Source organism: Neophocaena asiaeorientalis, unplaced genomic scaffold (genome assembly GCF_003031525.2).
Source record: "Neophocaena asiaeorientalis asiaeorientalis breed wild unplaced genomic scaffold, Neophocaena_asiaeorientalis_V1.1 scaffold205, whole genome shotgun sequence".
NCBI classification, from domain to species: Eukaryota; Metazoa; Chordata; class Mammalia; order Artiodactyla; family Phocoenidae; genus Neophocaena; species Neophocaena asiaeorientalis.
Genome location: NW_020174369.1, coordinates 735,326 through 756,426, shown reverse-complemented (window position 1 = coordinate 756,426; position 21,101 = coordinate 735,326). Strand labels below are relative to the sequence as shown.

The 21,101-nt window shown below is 38.5% G+C and overlaps 1 long non-coding RNA gene across 1 annotated transcript in view; it reads left to right on the top strand.

Moving 5' to 3' along the window:
* The first annotated feature begins 14,656 nt into the window (after positions 1-14,656).
* Positions 14,657-21,101, top strand: part of LOC112407070 (uncharacterized) — a 35,316-nt gene continuing 28,871 nt past the window's right edge. The window contains exon 1 of the long non-coding RNA XR_003004662.1: positions 14,657-14,737. This is a non-coding gene — a long non-coding RNA (uncharacterized LOC112407070). The remainder of the gene's footprint in view (positions 14,738-21,101) is intronic.

Below are 21,101 nucleotides of genomic sequence, written 5' to 3'. Positions count from 1 at the left end.
ATCCAAAATCACCTTACATACAAAGGGCCTGAAAACTCTTGCCCACTCTTAAGGAAAAAGACAATCAATAGATATTAACCATGACATAACCCTGATGTTGGAATTAGCAGGCATAGACTTTCAAGCAACTCTTAGAACTATTCTCCATGAGGTAAAAGTGAATACTTTAGAAATAAATGGAAAGATGGAAGCTTTTAACAGACAAATAGAAATGATAATAAAGAATCATATTGAAATGTTAAAACTGAAATACTCAATAACCAAAGTAAATGATTCATGGTATAGTCTCAATAGCAGAATGGAAGGAACAGAGGAAAGAGAAAAAAGATTGAAAAAAATTTAAAAAGCCTTAGGAATCTGTGAGACACAAAGAATATGTGTAAGACAGTTATGATGCAACATAATAAAATGAATACCTAGGAACTTATAACCGAATTTAAGAAGTAGAACAGTATTACAAAGGATTAATCTCCAAAATATACAAACAGCTCATGGAGCTCAATATCAAAAAAACAAACAATCCAATTAAAAAATGAGTGGAAGACCTAAATAGACATTTCACCAAGGAAGACATACAGATGGCCAAGAGGCATATGGAAAGATGCTCAACATCACTAATCATTAGAGAAATTCAAATCAAAACTACAATGAAGTATCACCTCACGCCAGTCAGAATGGCCATCATCAAAAAATCTACAAACAATAAATACTGGAAAGGGTGTGGTGAAAAGGGAACCCTCTTACACTGTTGGTGGGAATGTAAATTGATACAGCCACTATGGAGAACAGTATGGAGGTTCCTTAAAAATCTAAAAGTAGAACTACCATATGACTCAGCAATCCCACTCCCGGACATATACCCTGAGAAAGCCATAATTCAAAAGGATTCATGTACTGCAATGTTCATTGTGCAACACATGACACATATATACAATGGACTATTACTCAGCCATAAGAAGAAATGAAATTGAGTTATTTGTAGTGAGGTGGATGGACCTAGAGTCTGTCATACAGAGTGAAGTGAGTCAGAAAGAGAAAAACAAGTGCTGTATGCTAACACATATACATGGAATTAAAAAAAAAAAGTTCTGATGAACCTAGGGGCAGAACAGGAATAGAGATGCGGGTGTAGAGAATGGACTTGAGGACACAGGGAGTGGGAAGGGTAAGCTGGGATGAAGTGAGAGAGTAGCATCAACATATACACTACAGAATGTAAAGTAGTTAGCTAGTGGGAAGCAGCAGCATAGCACAGGGAGATCATCTCGGTGCTTTGTGATGACCTAGAGGGGTGGGATGGGGAGGACGGGAGGGAGACTCAAGAGGGAGGGGATATGGGGACATGTGTATGCCTATGGCTGATTCACTTTGGTGTACAACAGAAACTAACACAGTACTGTGAAGCAATTATACTCCAATAAAGTTCAATTAAAAAGAAAAGTAGAACAGTATTAATACACTAGCTGCTCTTACCCATTGTTAGGCCTCCTTTTCCGAGGTAACCTCTCTCCTAATTATTGTATTTTTCATTCCGTTTTTTCCCCATAGCTTTCTCACATATGTATTTATTCTCCAAATAATTTGTTTCAACATTATTTTTGTTACAATAGTGAGTTTAATATTTTGAAATTTTTAATAATTTTATAACATAATGTCTAAGATTCATCTGTATAGTAGTCTATATCTATAGTGAATTAACTTTCATTGTATAATATTTAAGTGTATAACTATGCCACAATTTAAATGTCATTTTCCTGTAGATTAAGATTGTGTTATTTTCAGTTTTAGTTCATTTATTTATTTTTCTATTATAAGCAGTGTTGCTAGCTATGATTATTCTTATGCTTGTCTCCTGGTACCCACTTGTATGATTTTTCTAGGGAGGAATCTCGAGGAATGGAACTTCCTCTGGACCATAGGTTATGTGGGTATTTAATTTTATAAAAACTGCCAACTAATTTTTGTACCTATTTACATTCCCTTCCCTTCATATCCTCACCAACACTTGTCAGACCTAAAGATATTTTGTTAGTGTGTTGAGTAAAAATCATATCACAATTTGCATTTCCCAGACTTCCAAAAAGCTGAGCATCTTCTTAAATGTTTATTTGCCATATGTGTATGGCTTTTTTGTGAAACGCCAATTCATATCTCTTGCTCGATTTTCTTTTGGGTTATTTGACTTTTCTCATTAAGCAGTTCTTTTCATATTCTGTACATTAATCCTTTATCACTTAAAAGTATTACAAATATGTTCTCCCAGTTTGTGACTTTTTTTTCCTTTCTCTATGGTATATTGAAGAATAGACATCTTTAATTTCAATATAGTTGGATGTATCACTTTTTTCTTTTATGTTAGCATTTTTTGATGTCTTATTTAAGAAATAAGTTTTACCCCTTTGTCATAAAGATAAGCTCATACATAATCTGCTATAAAATTTAAAGTTTTGCCTGTCAAGTATATCTATAATCCATTTGGGACTGATTTTTGTGTATGGTATGTAAGAAGGATCCAATTTCACTTTAGTCTATTTGGACATCCTAGCACAGTGGTCCTGGACCTTTTTGGCACCAGGGACCGGTTTTGTGGAAGACAGTTTTTCCAGGGATGTGGTGGGGGTATGGTTCAGGCGGTAATGCGAGCGATGGGGAGCGGCAGATGAAGCTTTGCTGGCTCGGCCACCGCTCATCTCCTGCTGTGCGGCATGGTTCCTAACAGGCCATGGACCAGTACCAGTCTGTGGCCTGGGGGTTGGCGACCCCTGTCCTAGCACACTTTAATGAATAAATCCGTCTTTCTCAAATAATTGTGATGCCTCTCTAACAGATAATGGTTTTTATATATGTGGAGATCTGTTTCAGGAATCCCTATTCTAATTCTATAGTTGGCTTGTCTGTGCCTGAACCTATACCATACTGTTTAAATTAAAAAAAACCTTTATAATACGTCTTGATATCTGGTAGAAGAGATCCTCCCACTTTGAAATTGAATTGGCTATTATTTGACCTTGTGATTCCATATACATTTTAGAATCAGGAAGTCAGTTTCCCTAGATCCTAATGAACTTTTAGTTGGAACTGTATTATATCTATAGATCAATTGGAGAGAATTAATATATTTACAACAGTCTCTCTTACAACAGTCTCTCTTTTCATGAGTATAGTATATTTCTCCCTTATTTCAAGTCTTTATTTAAATTATATTTTCTGGATATTTAGATTTTTCTTATTGTTTTATAGGAGTTCTTTATATTTTCTGGAGGTTTATAGAAAATAAATTAATTTCTCTATATTGATCTTATAAAGAGTCACATTTAAAAATTATTTTATTATTCTAATAATTGGTACATAGACTCTTTTAATCCTGTATATAGTTATATAATTTTCAAATATGATATTTTTCTTTTTTCCTCAGGCCTAATTATTTTTGTGTCTTCCCTTCATCTGATGTCTCTAAGGAACCATGTGGTGTTCCTTAGTCTAGTACCTAAGATGGAGAGAAGCAATAAGGGAAAAATCGTGGGATCTGTACATGTGTTTGTTTGGTTTTTTTTTAATATAGGAGAATGAGAGATTATTTCCACTTAAAATATTTTAAAAGAATGTTGGAAAACAGAGTTGTATTTTAATTCTTCTACAAATCACGTTTATTCAACATATTAATTGTTCTCATGTTGTCTCTAATCAAGGGTTATTGGATATCTTTATTGCCACTTCACAGATGAAGAAATTGAAACAAAGGAATGGAGCATATGCTGTCCAAAGTCACAGCTCTCTAAAGTATGGATTAGATACAGTCTGTCCAAATTGTGTGGATACAGTCTGTCCAGATTGTTCCAATATGTCAGGCTCACTCAGAACTTGACATGAGTAGATGAAGAGGCAAAGAACACCCCTGAATTTCTTACAAACAATAGAGTGCACTGGGTCATTATCAGGATGGAGTGGTCAAAAGGTGTGTGGAGGGGCTGGAATAAATGAGTTTGACTCTTGACATGTTTCTCTTTCAAGTTAAGACCTATTTCTCCCTTATGGTTTAGTTCACCAATGATTCAATTCTCTTTGTTAATATATCGAGAATTATTTTATTGGCAATGTACTCAGTGGTTTGAGAGAAGAGCACACCCTCCTCTTTTTGCTACACTGCAGCCTGACCCTGTGGCCAGTTGTTCATATACACCCTTTTGAGCCAGCCAAGAACAGCCGCTAACTGTCAGGCGTCAGCTACGTGACAGCCATCCTAGTCCAAGGCCCACAGCTATGGAATTCACTGTCAGAGCAAATTTAAATAAATCCAAACCTCCATTTAGTATAGCCTGGCATAGCTCTTGGCTTTGCGGGGAGGTAGTGGTGGGAAGTCCTATTAACAGCTCCGTCTAAAAAAAAGAAGACTGTTTCTTAAGTCTCCCCAAGAGCCATTCCATCCAGAAATCTGGGACCTCCACAGGAGTGTAAATCTGTAACAGCAGTCACTTTAAGACTCTCAGGCAATCAAAACCATTCTTCCACATTGTGAGGGGCACCATCTGTATCGGTCAACATCCCAGCTAGAAACAGATGATATTCTCAAACCGGATGATTTGAGGATAGTTTTAAAAAAGGATTATTCACATGGTATAGTCATGGATTAGGGAAGCAAGAAATGGTGAAGTACCCTGAGGCTAGTAACAACAGGAAGTGATTCTAGGCTTATGCTAGGAAGGTGAAGGAGGGGAGGTGGTTACTAGAATCCAGAGAGGATCATCTTAGGAAAGGGCACCTGATAGGACCTTCAAATTAGGGACACAGCCAGCCTGAGGTGATCTCTCATGGAAAGAGTCTAGGGTAAACACCCAATCTCACTTTCTTTCTATCTTTTGATCTCTTGCGTCCCTTTAGCTGAACCCAAGGAAGATGTTGATCATGGGAGCTTGTTGATGGGCTCATAAAGGCAAAGGTCCAGTAGCACAGAGCAGGTTGGAGAAAGGTGGAGAGTGATTATAAAGGTCCATTGGAAGAGAATTGGCACTGTCCACTACCTTTGTCCTTCACCTTCCCCTCTTGTCTTTGTCCAGGTAAAAGATTGCTGTCTTCAACAGAGATGATACAAAAATCCTATCAGATAACATAACATCACATGGGGATTTCAATTCAGTTATATTCCCATCTGAAACCTAAAAGAGCCTAACAACTACCAGGTTCTTAATGAAAGGTGGGTGGAAATGAGGAGTGAATAAGAAAAATATTAATTAAATAAAACATGCAGGTATAACCTCAGCTTCCATATAACTGATCATGAAGCCTATGTAGTTAATTATAGTTGCCTTATTTTACTGCCACTTGTATTTCCATTACTCACTGCCAGTCCCTCAGCCAGATGACATTCTTTTTAAAATATTTATTTGGTTATGTCAGGTCTTAGTTGTGGCATGTGGGCTCTCTAGTTGTGGTACACGGGCTTCAGAACATGTGGCTCAGTAGCTGCGGCATGCAGGCTTAGTTGCTCCATGGCACGTGGGATCTTAGTTCCCCGACCAGGGATCGAACCCACATCCCCTGCATTGGAAGGTGGATTCTTAACCACTGGACCACCAGGGAAGTCCCCATATGTCATTCTTTACCTATTGAAGGAAACCAAACCTTTATTTTTATGAGATCTAAGGCCTTGAAAATCCTGTTTTTGTTTTTTCCTTTTTAACCATTTTTAAAATTGAAGTATAGTTAATTTACGATATTGTGTTAGTTTCAGATGTACAGCAAAGTGATTCAGTTATACATATACATATATATGTATTCTTTTTCAGATTCTTTTCCATTATAGGTTATTACAAGGTATTGAATATAGTTCCCTGTGCTATAGTAGGTCCTTGCTGTTTATCTATTTTACATATGGTAGTGTGTATCTGTTAATCCCAAATTCCTAATTTATTCTTCCCCCACTTTCCCTTTGGTAACCATAAGTTTGTTTTCTATGTCTGTGAATCTATTTCTGTTTTGTAAATAAGTTCATTTGTATTACTTTTTTAGATTCCACATATAAGTGATATCACATGATATTTGTCTTTCTCTGTCTAACTTACTTCTCTTAGTATCATAATCTCTAGGTCTATCCATTTTACTGCAAATGAAAATTTCATTTTTTTTTATGGTTGAGTAATGTTCCATTTTGTACACACACACACACACACACACACACACACACACAACACACACACAATCATATCTTCTTTATCCATCAATCTGTTGATGAACATTTAGGTTGCTTCCATGTCTTGGTTACTGTAAATTGTGCTGCTATGAAATTGGGGTGTATGTAATAATTTCAAATTAGAGTTTTCTCTGGATATATGCCCAGGAATGGGATTGCAGGATCATATGGTAACTGTGAAAATCCTATTTTAGGTTTCCCCGGTTTTCCATTGAACAGGATTGTTGGAGAACAAGAAGTGCCCTAATGAATCCCCTAGGTTATAGACACAGTCGTCTTTACCACTATTGTGTGGTGGCATCTCAATTTCCTTCTGGTAATTGGAATCAAACATCCTTGCTGGGATAATGGCACCTTTCTTTGCCTATTGGCTCAGCAGCATGAGAAGCCCAGAAAATATGGGGGAGCAGTAGTCTCTGCATCTCATTCAACAGTAATAGAACTTATTCTCCGGTGAAAAGATTTCTCCTTTGGGACAGTAGTAACTCCAAACCCATTGAACCCAAGATAATGATTTGGCAAGCAAAAATTTCTCCATAGGATGTTGCCTCCCAGCTGGTGCCAAAAGTGAGCCTTTATTAGGCCATCCCATCATTCCACCAAGCCAACTGTATGTGAGTGATGGAGTACATGATAAGACTAGTGAATTCTGTTGAACTCACTGTCATACCTCCCTTGTTATAAAGTGTTTTCACTAATTGGAAGCAAAGCTATGTAGCACATTACAGCAGTGGATTTATTTGCTAATCCCCAGCTACGTACAATAATGCATGGTACATAGAAAGTACTCAAAAATATTTCTTAAATGCGGAATGAGAAAGGAGTAAATTAACCAAGAATGAAATGAATGAAATATAGGAAACACAAATATTTAAGGGGGGGAGCAAAGGAAGAAATAAGAAATTCTGAGAAAGAGTGGCCAGAGAGAGACAGAAAAAAATAAATAAATAGGGAAGAGTGCTGTCAAAGTCAAAGTAGGGGAATGGAAAGAAAGGAATAGCCAAGAGAGTCACCTGCTGCCAAGATGTTGCAGTAGATAAAGGCAGGAATGTGCACAGTGGAATTGGTGACTAGGAGGGAGAGAGGAAGAAGAGCCAGAAATCAGTGGATTTAAATGAGGAAATGGAGCCAGAGAGTGTAGACCACTTTTTTAAGAAAATTGGGTGAGAAAGAAAGGCAAGAAGTTAAATAAAAGATAAAGGAAGTTTCAGGATCAGGTTTTAATTTCACTTTGTTTCGTTGTTGGCCTTAGTATTTTTTTTAAAATGTTATTTCTTTTGTATGAAAGAGATTTGATCAGGGTTCTATGCTGCAGGAAGGAGGGAAAGGTTATATCTCAAAGAGGAGATGATTGATCGAGCAAGATTTTAGAGAAGACTTAACCAGACACTGGAGGAAGTGGCTGTAACTTTATCATTTTAGTGGCAGCTGGAAGTTCCCTCACAGTCACCGACCTTTTGGAAAGACCTGGCTCAAGATTCATCCTGTCTCTTCTTTTCCATAGGTTTCTGTGCCCGGTTTCTATCAGCTGATGTAGCTAAGGATGTATCCTAGCTGGAGTGGGGAAGAAATGACATGAGGAAGAGTTCGGTGAGAGGAATGCAATATCCAACATCCGTCTGTGTCTGGAAACTGACTCGCATACTCAGCATCTTTCTCACACCCGACTTCTTGTGCTTGGGGTTTGTCTATGGAGTCCTTTTAATTTTTTCCTATGGACTCCTTCTTATTTTTTTCCTCTGAATCAGAGTGGGTTTGGAAATATAAACACAGGAATCTTGACAAACTTGTCCATGTGGGAAAGAAAAGTTGTCTCTGCAGTTTTAGTGGAGCATCTGGGTAGCAGTTATAGCAGAGAAAGAACAAGAGGGCCTCATTAGGACTACAAAGTTTACTTCTTTTCTTTATTTTTGCCTTATTAAATAAATTTTTTGTTCTAAGGTGGAAATTCAGAGATGAAAAAGTCAAGTTCCCTGTCGTGTCCTCATGGAATTGTTGGTGTAGTCAGATAGAGATCTGAACAATATGGACCAAAAACCAAAGACCAAGACCCCCTGGAGTGGAAAAAAATTGCAGGTGGCTTCTGTACTCCCCAGGTCTGAGAACTGAGGATCCCAAGACAAATGAAAAGAGAAATCTTCCCTTAGGGAAGGAAGTTTGAGCGTGAATAGGGTGAAGTGGCTGATTCTTCTGCAGCAAAGCTAAAATAAAAATATTAGAAGAAAGAATAAAGCAGAATTGAGGAGTACTATTCACTCCTTCATTAAACATTTATATGGCACCAACTGTGGGCTAGGCAATGGGTGAATCAACCTGTAGCAATATATGGGGTGAGATCTCTCTTGTGCAAACCCAGAAAACTACAGCATCTGACCCACTGATCCCTAGCCAGCCTGGGATCCCTAGACCTTTAGAGGTCCAAGAAGGTAGTGAGGATGGATCCATGGGTTATTTAAAATATTTAAACCTGAACTGAAGGTATTTCAGAATGACCAAGTATGGAGTGAAGGGTGTGAATGGCTGTTGCCAAACTTGCATGGGGCCAGTCTCCTTTGGTCATACTGATATATTTTCATTTCTCCAAGAAGTCACACTCTAACACACATTTTATTTCTTCTACCTTGTCTCCTTCCTCTACTAGTTAATTCTATTAAGTTCTTTAAGATTTGATGTAGGTGCTGTGTTATCAGGCCCAGTCTGGGTTAAATTCCTCTTCTAGATTCCCATACCACCTTGTGCTTTTTGCTGTCAAAACCTTGATCACTTACACTGCATTGGTGTTCTGTTTCCATTGGTGTGCCCCACAAGACTGTGAAATCTTCCAGCACTGGAAGTAACTGTGATTCATCTCTGAAGCTCCAGCATTCAGTGTGATGTACCACCTAACTCTGAGTTTCACCTCTTCTGTAAAATAAGGGGTATGAAGGGATTGGGGGACCAGTTGGGAAGTAGCATAGTGTAGTGAAACAGATAGTAACAACATGGAATCAGACATATCTGTGACAATATCCCGGCTATGTTACAAGTCCTCTTTGTCATATAACTTCTCTGAATCTCAGTGACTCTTGTGGAAAAAGGGAATGATGATACCTGGATCCTCAAGCCATTGTGGGAAGATGTGGATAAGTGTTCAAGTGCCTGTCACTTGGTAGATGCTGAATAAATCATCTTCTGCCTCTCTACCTTATGTGATCATCCAGTTCTTTTATTTTCATATTTTGGGTTTCTACCTCCACACAGTCAATTTCAGACAATACTCTCTTAGGTCAATTTCAGACAATACTCTCTATGACTCCCTCACATAGTTATTCAAATACTTCATCCCTTTTTCCCCTTTCCTCATTCATTCATTAAAAAAAAATATTCTATTTATTCTTTCAGTATTTGTAGCTAATTAATTCATTTGGAAAAATCTTACCTCTGCTCTCTCAGTGTTGGCTAAGTGATCCCAGACTAGTGGTCCTCAAACTTTTTGGTCACAAGAACCCACTACACTCTTGAAAATAGTTGAGGAATGCAAACCACTTTTATTTATGTGGGATATATCTATGAATATTAGAAACTAAAACTGTACAATTATAAAGAATATTAATTTATTTTTAATTAACAATAATAAATTCATTACATTTTTAATGGGAAATAAATATATTTTCCAAAATAAAAATAATTAGAAAAAAGTGTGGCATTGTTTTATATTTTTGCAACTCTCTTTAATGTCTCACTTAATAAAAGATAGCTGGATTCTCATAACTGCTCTGCAGTCAGAATCTGTGCAATATTTTGTTGTGTTGAGGTTATGAAGAAAATCCATATATGTAGTTGGATGCAGGATTGATTTTAATAACCTTCTCGGATAATCATGGATAGTTTTCTTTGATACTACACCAAAACTTAACAAGTGTTAATTTCTTAAAGTATAGTTGCAATATGAAATTTGAAACCATGTCAATGAGCTTTTCACATTTTACGACATTGAAATCCACTAGTCTATTTTTTGAATGGATTGTTTTGCCCATGAATAATTTTGTAACATCATGTACTGGTCATATGGAAAATATCAGTTTTCTGAGTTATGTAGATATTCAAAATGTTGACTCACTTCATTATACAAAATAAAAAAAAATCACATTTATTACTATCACCACAAGCTCATCAGAAAATCTGTGAGTATTAGGATGTTGTCAAGCTCGTGATGGCAAACACAAGTTTTCCAAAATTTAAATTTTTGCTTGAAAGCTTGCATTTAATCATTGGCCACAAATGCCATGAGTTTTTTTCTTTGAAGTGGTAGGTTCTTTTCACCCATTTTTGAGAAAGTCTGATATATTCCCAAGTCTGAATAATCAGAGTTTGTCTGTCAGTCCCTCTTACAAGTAATAATAATTTTTACTGCTTCGTCAAGAAGACTTTTAAGTGAAACTAGCATTTATTTTTATTCTTGCTTTTAAACTGTGAGTGTGTGGTATTAAAGAATACAACTACTAATACAGTTTAATGCCACTGTCTTGACTCCTACTAAAGCCTGAGCAGTTTTACTTACTGTGACTTTTGTACCATCAGTTAACACTGTGTCAGCACCGTGAAAAAAGCAATTACTTCTTTCTATTATTATGAAAATAGTTTTTATTTCACAGACTCCCTGAAAGAATCTTGAGCATTCCCAGGGTCCATACACCACATTTTGGGAGACATTGCTAATTGACAGAGCTAAGTTGAGCTTTTCTCAACTGTGGACTAGACATCAAGTGTAATTTAAAGGCAGTTCGCACTTTTCTTTGACAATGACCAGGCCTTCTTGTCCAGATGACATCTGCTTAGTATGTAATTGGTGACTACATCCAAGTAAACATGTAGAAAATGAGAGCAAGTGGGTGTGTGGGCTCAGAGGGAATTGCTTGTTTGGGGGATGATGGGAAAGTGCAGTTCTGGAAAGAGTTAATTATACTTTAATGTTAAACTGTCATTTGCAGCAATCTTTTTGGAGGGCCATTTGGCAATATTTGTCCACTTTGAATAGCATATACACTTTGATCTATATATTCCTCTTCTAGATATTTAACTCTATTAACACATTTACAGACATATTTGAACAAGGATGTTCACTAAAGCATTGTTTGTAATGGCCAAATACTGAACATAAACTTAGTATGTGTAAGTATGATATTGATTAAATTAATTATGGTAATTTAATGGGATACTATGCAATCATGAGAAAGAACAAAGCAGAAAGGAATATGTGTAGACATGAGACAGTCTTCATCTTCTACTTATAGGAGGCAGAAAAAAGATTAAACACAGCACATAGTGTCCCTTCATTTGAATAAGCACATGTTATACCTAGAAGGTTTTTGGCAGAATACTCCGACGCTGGTAACAGTGATTGCCTTTGGAGAAGGGAATAGGCTCACTGATGGTCTAGAGTAGAAGGATGTTATGGAATGAATGCTTGTATCCCCCCAAGTTCATATTTTGTCGTCCTAACCCCCAGTGTGGCTATATTTGGAGATGGGACCTCTAAGGAAAAGATTAAGGTTAAATGAAGTCATAAGGTTGGGGTCTTGATTCAAAAGGATTGGTGTCCTTACAGGAAGACACATCAGAGAGCTCACTGTCTCTCCACCCAGGCACCATGGAAAGGCCGTGCGAGGACACAGTGAGAGGAGGCCATCTACAAGCCAGAAGACAGCTCTCACCAGGAACCAAATTTGCCAGCACCTTGATTTTGGGTTTCTCAGTCTCCAAAACTGTGAGAAAATACATATCCATTATTTAAGCCACCCAATCCCATGGTATTTTGTTATGGCAGTCCAAGCAGACCAATAGAAAAGGAGACTTAATTATATAGATTTTTCTTTACATTATAGATAGCTTGGTAAAATTATTTGTGCACCAAGCCTAAGAAAGGGCCACTAAATTAAGAAAGTGGGACACACCTGTTCCTCCCTTTATAAGAACCTCAAAGTTCAGAGCTCTCTCTCTTCAAGGCTCTTTCCTTTCCCTGGCAGTGGGCTGGAGGGCATGGCCCACCCCATCATGCCCACCAAGAGGCCATCAACGTTTACTGCTACTGTAGACATCTCTGATGCCTAGAAGACTCAGCAACACATGCGGCTGTTCCTTCAGAATCTGATCTGAAGCATCAGTGTTATTCAGCTTGCCTTCATCTTTTAGGTTGACCTGACTGGTACAAGAGCAGAAGCAAAGCACAGTAGAGGGTGTGTGGGTTTCAGAGTTAGACAGGCTTATGTCTGAGAACGTAGCTCTGCCCCTTATTGGTGGTCTTGCCGCAGCCATCTACAAAACTTCTCTGAGCCTCTGTTTCTTCATTTGAAAAAAGGGGACAAGAATCAACAGCATACAGAGACACCCATTATGAAGATTAGCAATAAAACATAGAGTGTGCTTGGCTCATAACAGGCACCAGTAAGTGGCTGCTATTATTACAAATGGCAGTGTTATTTTTCCTATCTTTTTTGTTCTTAAAAGTGACTTTGCCAACCCAACAAATATCAGTAGCCATTCTCTCCCTGATTAGTGGGGCTGCTCCTTCTGTATCAGGATCATAGCTTCTTACTCTTTGTTTTGTTATGGCCTCTAATTTGGAAGAGCTTGAGGTATGTTCTCTCTGGGTTGGTTGGAGAATATTTGCATGGTAGTGCCAGTGCCCATATATAACCATAGATATTCCTTCCTGCTGACCTTAACCACCAGACATTGTAATCCTCTTTTAACTTGTAGCTATTTTCTTGTCAACCTACAGTTTGAGGGCAATCTTTGAATTAACCATTTTTGTTTAATATTTTAATACTTGCCAACTGGGGGAAGCACATTCCACAATTTTTTACCTGTCTTTCAGGTAGACCGCTTGATGAAATGAGAACATTGGCTATGAGGTCAAACATTCCTGTATTTATTTTGCTTTTATCCCTGATAGTTGGGTGAACTTGGGCAAGTTACTCAGCTTTGGTTATGTCACCTGTCCAAAAGAGATAATTCCTATCTCACAGAATGGTTGAGAGAATGTGATGAATTAGTAAATGTCAAGTTACTACAACAATGCCCAGTATGTATTAGATACCTAATGAATAGTAGTTCTCCTTTTATCTCCTTGCAAGTAAGAAAACTATTGGCCTTTAGAGGTGTGTCAGAGCATGAGAAGTCGGCATGGAGACTGAAGTAGGCCTTCTGGACCTCCCAGTTAAGATTAAATTGGGTGCAGATTCTTAAATGCATCCAATTCGGGCGACAGATTAGAGAGCCACCACACAATTTAGATGATAAACGGTAGGCTTTGGGAGTCATTTTTGTTAATTGCTTTTAACAATTTTACAAGGGTATTCGTTATAAAATTCTAAACACTAATCTCACGCATTTCTTTAATATTATCCATTCACTCTGCTTCTTCTAATGATTTAGCGATATTTTATTTTGTATTGACATATTTTTTGTAAGCTCCCCGAAATTCTTTGTGGAAAGAGTAGGGGTGCAGAGCACATAAACAAAACAATGGAGTGAAGTACAATAAATAAAACAGCCGAAGAAAGGATTTATCCATGACAACTTTCTGTCTCAATGTGTGCTTTTTGTCTTAATTATGCTGAAAGCCTTGAGGGAAACATACCATTTTAATGACCAAACACTACATTTTTTTTTCTATCCACAAGAAAATATCTAAAGGACAAAACTTTCTGATATGGAACAAATTCGTATTTTTCTCTGGCCCATCATTTATGGGCTTGTCAAAGACAAAGGAGGAAAGACTTGCTGAGGGTCATTGGAGCGTGTAGTGCTTGCAATGCACCTGGCATTCCTGGATCTGTCTCCTCCTGGGGCACAGAGCTGTGCGGAGGGCTGGACCTTTTCAATCACACACTGGCTTTGCCTATAGTATTAACCCTATGAGCCTTCTCTACTCTTTTCATAACATTTGGCACGTATGTCTTTCTCCAACTCTGGGCTGATAGGACAAACTAAGAGAATCAGTTGACACAATCTCTATCAGAAGCAACTGGGCTCGTCTTATCCAGAGCCAATAACGCACAACACACAAGATGGCTGGACTCCAAGGTCGCTGCATATTGACAGAGGGGAGGGGAATTATCAGTGGAGAAATACAATCAAGCACCATGTGGATGGGTGACAAGAAGTCCTCTGGCCAGAGAAACAGATTACATACCAGCACTGCCTTGGCTCACTGCCCTGAAGAAATACATAGCAATCCACACTTGGGGAAAATTCCATGAAATAGCAGAGCAGGAACATCTTGAAGCCAATGGCAACACATTCCAAGAAAAACATCCAATGAACCAAACCCCAAACAACACAGACCTCACAAACATAAATAAAAATTAACTGAAAAAGGAAACCTTCAGAGTCTTGGGAAGGAACACAACAGATTAAGTGACCACAAAACACTAAAACACCAACTAGTTATTTACCCACTGCTTTGCGGTAAATACAAAGCCTGTAGTCTCCAGGAGGTTATTTCTGGGCGCCAATGACTTAGCACATAGGCCAGCAAAGAGCATGGACTTTATTTTCCTCCCCAGGGTAAGTGGCATTTATCATGGGCTTGAGAACCAGAAGGAAGTTCCTTTCGACTCTTAATGTTATAGCTATAAGGATGAGAGGGGAGCAGAGGGTGGGAAAAGCACTGGGCTTAGAGTCAGGAGCCCTGGGCTTGCACAGCCTGCCACTTACTAACTCTACTGTCTCAGGCAGGCTATTTAACCACACTGAGTTTATCAGTTTCCTCATGTGGAGAAATGAGTGGATACTAATAATTACCATTTCTCCTTCACAAGGTTGATCTGAATAGTAAATGAGAAAATGGCTGTAAAGAGCACTTCATAAGAGGCAAGGTATAATACAACAGCCAGTCATGGTTGTTTGTTCCTATTTGCTGTTACTACTTCATTTATCTGGGATCATAGGAGAATTAGCATCCACCTACCTGAGAGCTGAGGTGTGCCTCTCTGAACATCTATTTCAACTAATTTGGCTAAAGTCTGTAACCGACATCAAAAGGTTATAGACTAAAGTTTCAACTTTCCTTGATGACTTAGAATCAAAGTTATAAAAACCTACAATTGTTCTAAGTAGCAGTAGAGTCAGTTCCGTTTGTGTGTTTGTTTTGATTTACTCTCCTTTTGGGAGGTGAAGCATAGCCTCAACCACAGAACCGTCTGAATAAGTTTCTCCTCCCTCTCTTCTGCTTGTCTATTTCTAATTCAGTCAAAACCAGATAACCTACTGAGTGCTGACTATGAATGAGCCAGTCTCTATTTAGACTCTCAGTCGTAAAATACTGTACTATCGGTGCAGGGGATTTGAGAGCATCATGGTAGAGCTCAGAGATCTTTTTTGGCCTGAGATAAGAGAATGAAAGGTGTTAGAAAAGCTGACCGCAGGGTGGACATGTGGTGCCTGAGGTTGGAATACTTTAGGTATCTTTGGTCTGCTCACATCTCTCTCCTGTTTTAATATAGGTGGGTGCAAGTGTGCTCATCATTATTTTGCAGTCAGTGGAGAAGGAAGCCTGAGTCAGAAGGATTAGCCTTAGGGACATGGAAGTGTCTTGAGGACCTGTGGGGCATTTTCATTTGTGGATACACATATAATATCTTATAATGTTTTGACTAAATTAAACTCTCTATTTAGACTCAGAATGATTCAGCTCCACAAAATAGGTTATTGGATTTATTTCTTCTCTGGATTAATTTTACCCAAATAAACTATTGTTTTAGCACAATAGCTTCTCACCATGGTGGAATCATGAGAGAATCACAGGATATTCATGCTAGAAGAAACCTTCCAGGTGATACAGACCAGTGGTTCCCCAATGCTACCCTAAAAGTTCTTGCTGTTTCTGACAAATTTTCACCAGTCTGTGGAAAAATGACAGAAAAATGAGGACAATGAGATAACTCAGTAATTTTTTATAAAGTTAATTCATTCCATTTAAAGAAATGCCTTGTATCCTGAAATTCTGCTCTTCCTTCTTTTCTGATGTTCTCTACCCTTTTATTTGAAATGATTGTAATGGTAAGTGGCAATTCTCTGAAAAGGATCTATTTATCAAATCAAAAACTTGACCATTCTATGTTAGGCTTCTGATTTGTGATTGATTTTTTGTTTGTTTGATCCATAAATTTTAAAAGTTTGAGAACTACAGAGTTAGAACATAAGAACTTCAGCCAGCTCCTTCATTTTCAGGTGGGAGAACAGAGACCCTGAGGAGATTGCAAAAGTTCACACAGCTGGGAAGTTGGGAAGCCAAGACCAAAGACTGGCCTTGCTATACTTTCTGCTCCACAGCTCTGCCCTTTAATAAGTAAGATGTTAGTGTTATTACCAGTTCTGTGGAATGAGGAACATGAGAGAGGAAGGGATTGGAGAAAAGGGAACCTCTATTTCTCAAGCACACTGGTGTGTCAGACACAGTGTGAATGCTTCATGTATGTTATTTTGTTTATTCTTTTAGACAACAACTCTAAAAGGAAGGTTAAAATTGAATGCACAATATAACTGGATAAAACTAAGTTCAGAGATGTGAAATGACTTGATGACTCAGAATCCATCGAACCACATTACCACCTAGTTACAAGTCATTCAACAAACATCTATGGAGTGTCTTCCCTGTACCGGATAAGTCTAATGCTAAGTATTTGAAAGATTTTAGCAAATTATAAAGTGATAATCAAGTATTCAGTAATTGTTTACTGTTCCTCTCAAAGAGTGCTATGAAGCTGGTTATCATCATCTCTATTTTACAGCTGAGGAACTTAAGCTAAGAGAGTTTGTTGCTTGCCCAAAGCTATATATTTGCCATGTTGCCAAGCTGAGGTTGGTTTTCTGACTTAGAATCCTGTCTTCCTTTCTCTATCTTTATGTTAGAGGTATCTTTTTCTAGAGAAGAAACATAATGCTCCAGCAAAACTTTAGTCTGCAAAGGATCATGAGCCCACAGGCTGTAATTGTTGCTTTGAAAATGCAGAAGCAAAAGAAGAGTTGATGGAGATACCAGGCATGAAAGGGTTGTAAGTTCTGAGCTTTCCAATAATAAGCCATTCTCCTCCAGATGATTTTAATAATCTCCAGCACATGGGTTCTAACCCCTTGATGCTGTACAATATGTGTAACCAAATAAAAGATCTCTCCAGATTCAGAGATTTACTGTTTGTGATGGGAAAAGGCCAACCGGATGACATCATTTATACTCCAAATAGGGGCTGCTGCCAAGGCTGGTGATGTTAAGCTAGAGAAATTGATCCTCAACATTATTCTATGAAGGAAAAAAGAAAAAGGTCTTGGCCTAGGTAGTATCCTTTTTAAAACTATATGTGAATATGAAGACGAGTTTAAAAAACTTGTATTTTATCTAGAATTGCTTATGTCCAGTGTGTGGGTTTTTAGGCACACAATCACTTCCATATAATTAAAGTTACCAGGTTAGGGGCTAAGAGTTACCATTTTGCTGTTGTTGCTGTTGAATGCATAATTGGTGGGGGATTGACCCGAGGCCTCTCTGCTCCAGCAGAGCACACAAGGTATCAGGGCCGTGTTCATTTGTTCAAAAACAAAGGTACCGAATTTGTAAGTGGAGTATAATAGACTCTGCTCCCATTCTTCAACTTCTTCATTTCTAACACAATCTTTTTTTTTTTTTTCATGTATCAGTATTCTCCACTGCCACGAGATACAGGGAAAGTTGACACCATTCTCAGTTTCAAAGGTAGATCTTGATTAACCTAAACCAATAAACACATGACATTCCCCCATAACCAGTGATCCAGGAGTGATTTGTGGGTATAATCAGACAAAGGAAGGGACTTAGGTTCCACTTGAGGAAAAGGATTTTCCCTCTCTCTCCTGATAGATGATAACAAATACGTATAGAGCCCCAATCACTATTGGCATCCATTTTATAATTTCAAGGGGAGGGGGACCAGGTTTAGAATGAGGCCAATGTTGGGGATGGCTGACTGGAGACATAAAAAAAAAAAATTCCCAATTATATCACTGAGCCTCTGATTGTACTATGCTCTCCCTCTCCTTAGACTTTTATGTAAATATTGCATTTCCTTATTATTTAAGCCTGTTTGCATTTCGGTTGCTTGAAGCTGAAAGCATACTGGTTGGAAGAGGTGACAAAATTTGCTTACTGAGGTCCCATCAATTTTTGGAACCATACCGTCATGGTGTTTTTGAAGACAGAGAGTCTTGAATCTATTTTGAATGGCTTTATGTGTCCAGCTGTCACCACATGCAGATTTGATAATTCTAAAACAAGAGTTACTCATAATACTTCCTGGCTTCTTATTCTTGCCCCTTCCAGCCTCATCTCTGGCCTTGCTCACCAGCCACTCTATCATCTTTCAGTTATTCTAACGTGTGTCCTTTCTCTCACCTCTAGCCTTACTCATGCTCTTTCCACTGACTCTAACAATCTCCTTGACGACCTCCTTCCCCAGACTTCCCCTCCATCGAGTCTTGACTTAGGCATCATTTCCCCTGGGAAGCCTTCTCTTCATTCATCTTCTAGTACTTCTCTAACACCCTATTCTTCCCCTATCAGAGTACTTTCCACTCTATGTGGAAATGACCCATCGTCTCTGTTGGACTGTGTATCCAGTGAGGACAGGAAACATCTGTTCTGTTTACAGTTTTGTCCCCAGGGCTTACCACATAGTTGGTACTACATAAAATATTTGTTGAAAGAATGATGAATTAATTACTTAAAGCTATTCAAACCTACCGCATTGCCTAGTGCCCAAGTGCCTTAATATGGCTTTCAATGATCTGGCCCTGACTTCCTGTCCAGACCCCTCTTCTGTTACTTACCAGAAATTTCTTATTTAAAGTGTGCTGAATCACACATCCTCAGCTGTCTCATGTCTCAATGTCCATGATGTGCCTCTTGCTACTTCCTGCAACTACCCATTGTTTTGTAGCTCTGCTTCCTTATGTGGGGAGAGTGCTATGAAATAGTAAAATGAGTAAAAACAAAAAATAAAAACAAACAAAAAAACACTCCACCCAAAAAAACAAAACCTGGGTTCGAATTCTGCTCATTCCCTTCAGTGACATTGGGCAGTGTACTTGATCTGTCACTCACAATGTGGAGATATAATTGTACCCAATAAGGCTGTTATGAGGATAAATGTTTAAGAAGTCACCTGGCACAATACTCTTTGCATCAAGTTCTTGGAATAACTCTGTTTGCTGAATCATTGTTGAACTCTGACTTCTGGCTTCAGAATCAACCAGCAATTTGATTCTAAACTATGTCTTTGAAAAAGTAAAATCAAAGAATAAAAATTGACCATGAATTTGGACTTCAGGAAAAGAAAATGTTTGGGAAAGAACAAAGTGGCCTTGTAGGGCCTTTATTATTCTCTACTTTAAAGTCTGGAGAGTTTCAGGTTAGCAGGAATACTGTTTGGGGTTAGTGGGAATACTATTTGGGAAATTAATTTGGTTTGGCTAAAGTGATCACTTCATTATGGCTGAACCTGCAATTTCCAGGAAGTTTCAGAATTTCCACAGTTTCAATAACAATTGCAGAGCCCACAGGGCAATCCTTCAAGGTCCGATGAGAGCACTATGGCAGGTGTTTAGTGGTGCTTTTCAGATGCTGTTGGGCAAGAGATGAAGTGCTGGGAAGAAGCCCATTCAAAGCTTTACAACTAGGAGGGAACCATGCTCTCTGGGTTCGTAGAATGAGCTGGAGTGACTGTCCTTGCAATTTCTTCCCATCTTACTGGGTTCTATTTCTTGAACAAGCTCCTGTTTTTTGATCCCTGGCTTCAGCTCTGTGGTTTCTGTGGTTTGGGGCACTTTACCTTTTCAGTAACCAGCTTTTCCTAGACACATTTTTAGAGGGGCAGAGGAGGAAACAAGATAGCTTCAAGAAAGGGTTACAGAAATTAGATGCTGCATCAAAACAGGCTTTCTCTTCACTTAAATGTCTTCACTATTGAGTGATAGAGAAAAATGTGTGCTTTGGAACCAGTAAGCCAGTTTTGAATTTGGGGCATGCTATTTAACCCCTTTGAGCCTCAGATTTCTCATCTATAAAATAGGGATAGTATCTGCCTTGTAGAGTTTTTATGGTAATGAAATGAGACCATGGATGCAAAGCATCCAGCAAAATGCAGAGTGCTTAGTAGGTGTTTAACAAAGGTGACATTATTGTTAATCTTTTATTATCACTGGAAAGTATGTATTCCCTATAAGTTTACTTCAGTCATGTCAGAGTGGGGTGGGAGGGGCAGTTCTCTTTTAACCTGATTTATAAGCCACAAGAGAAGAGATATAATCCAGAAAGTGTCAGAATTATATTCACTCTACATTTGAACCTCTCTGAGAGCTTTATCCATTAGGAGGGTGGGCCAACACAACATCTTAGAATATCAAGATCTAGATCCACATTCCTCATTGTGTGTGGGATGGAGTGAAGGGTGGGGTGAGTTCTCCATGGAGGGAGGATTAAGTGTGAGCTCTCACAGAGGTAAGAATTAAATGGGCAGGGCTTCCCTGGTGGCGCAGTGGCTGAGAGTCCACCTGCTGATGCAGGGGACACGGGTTCGTGCCCCAGTCAGGGAAGGTCCCACATGCCACGAGCGGCTGGATCCGTGAGCCATGGCCGCTGAGCCTGCGTGTCCGGAGCCTGTGCTCCACAACGGGAGAGGCCACAACAGTGAGAGGCCCGTGTACCGCAAAAAAAAAAAAATAATAAATAAATAAATAAATAAAACTTAAAAATAAAAAAAATAAAAAGAATTAAATGGGCAGAGAGAAGGAGAACTAAAGGTGGAAATGGGAGTTAGGCTGTCCTGAGACTCAGTTTACTCATTTGTAAAATAAAGAGGTGGGTGACTATGGACTGCCAAGTTATTTACATTTTCTTCAG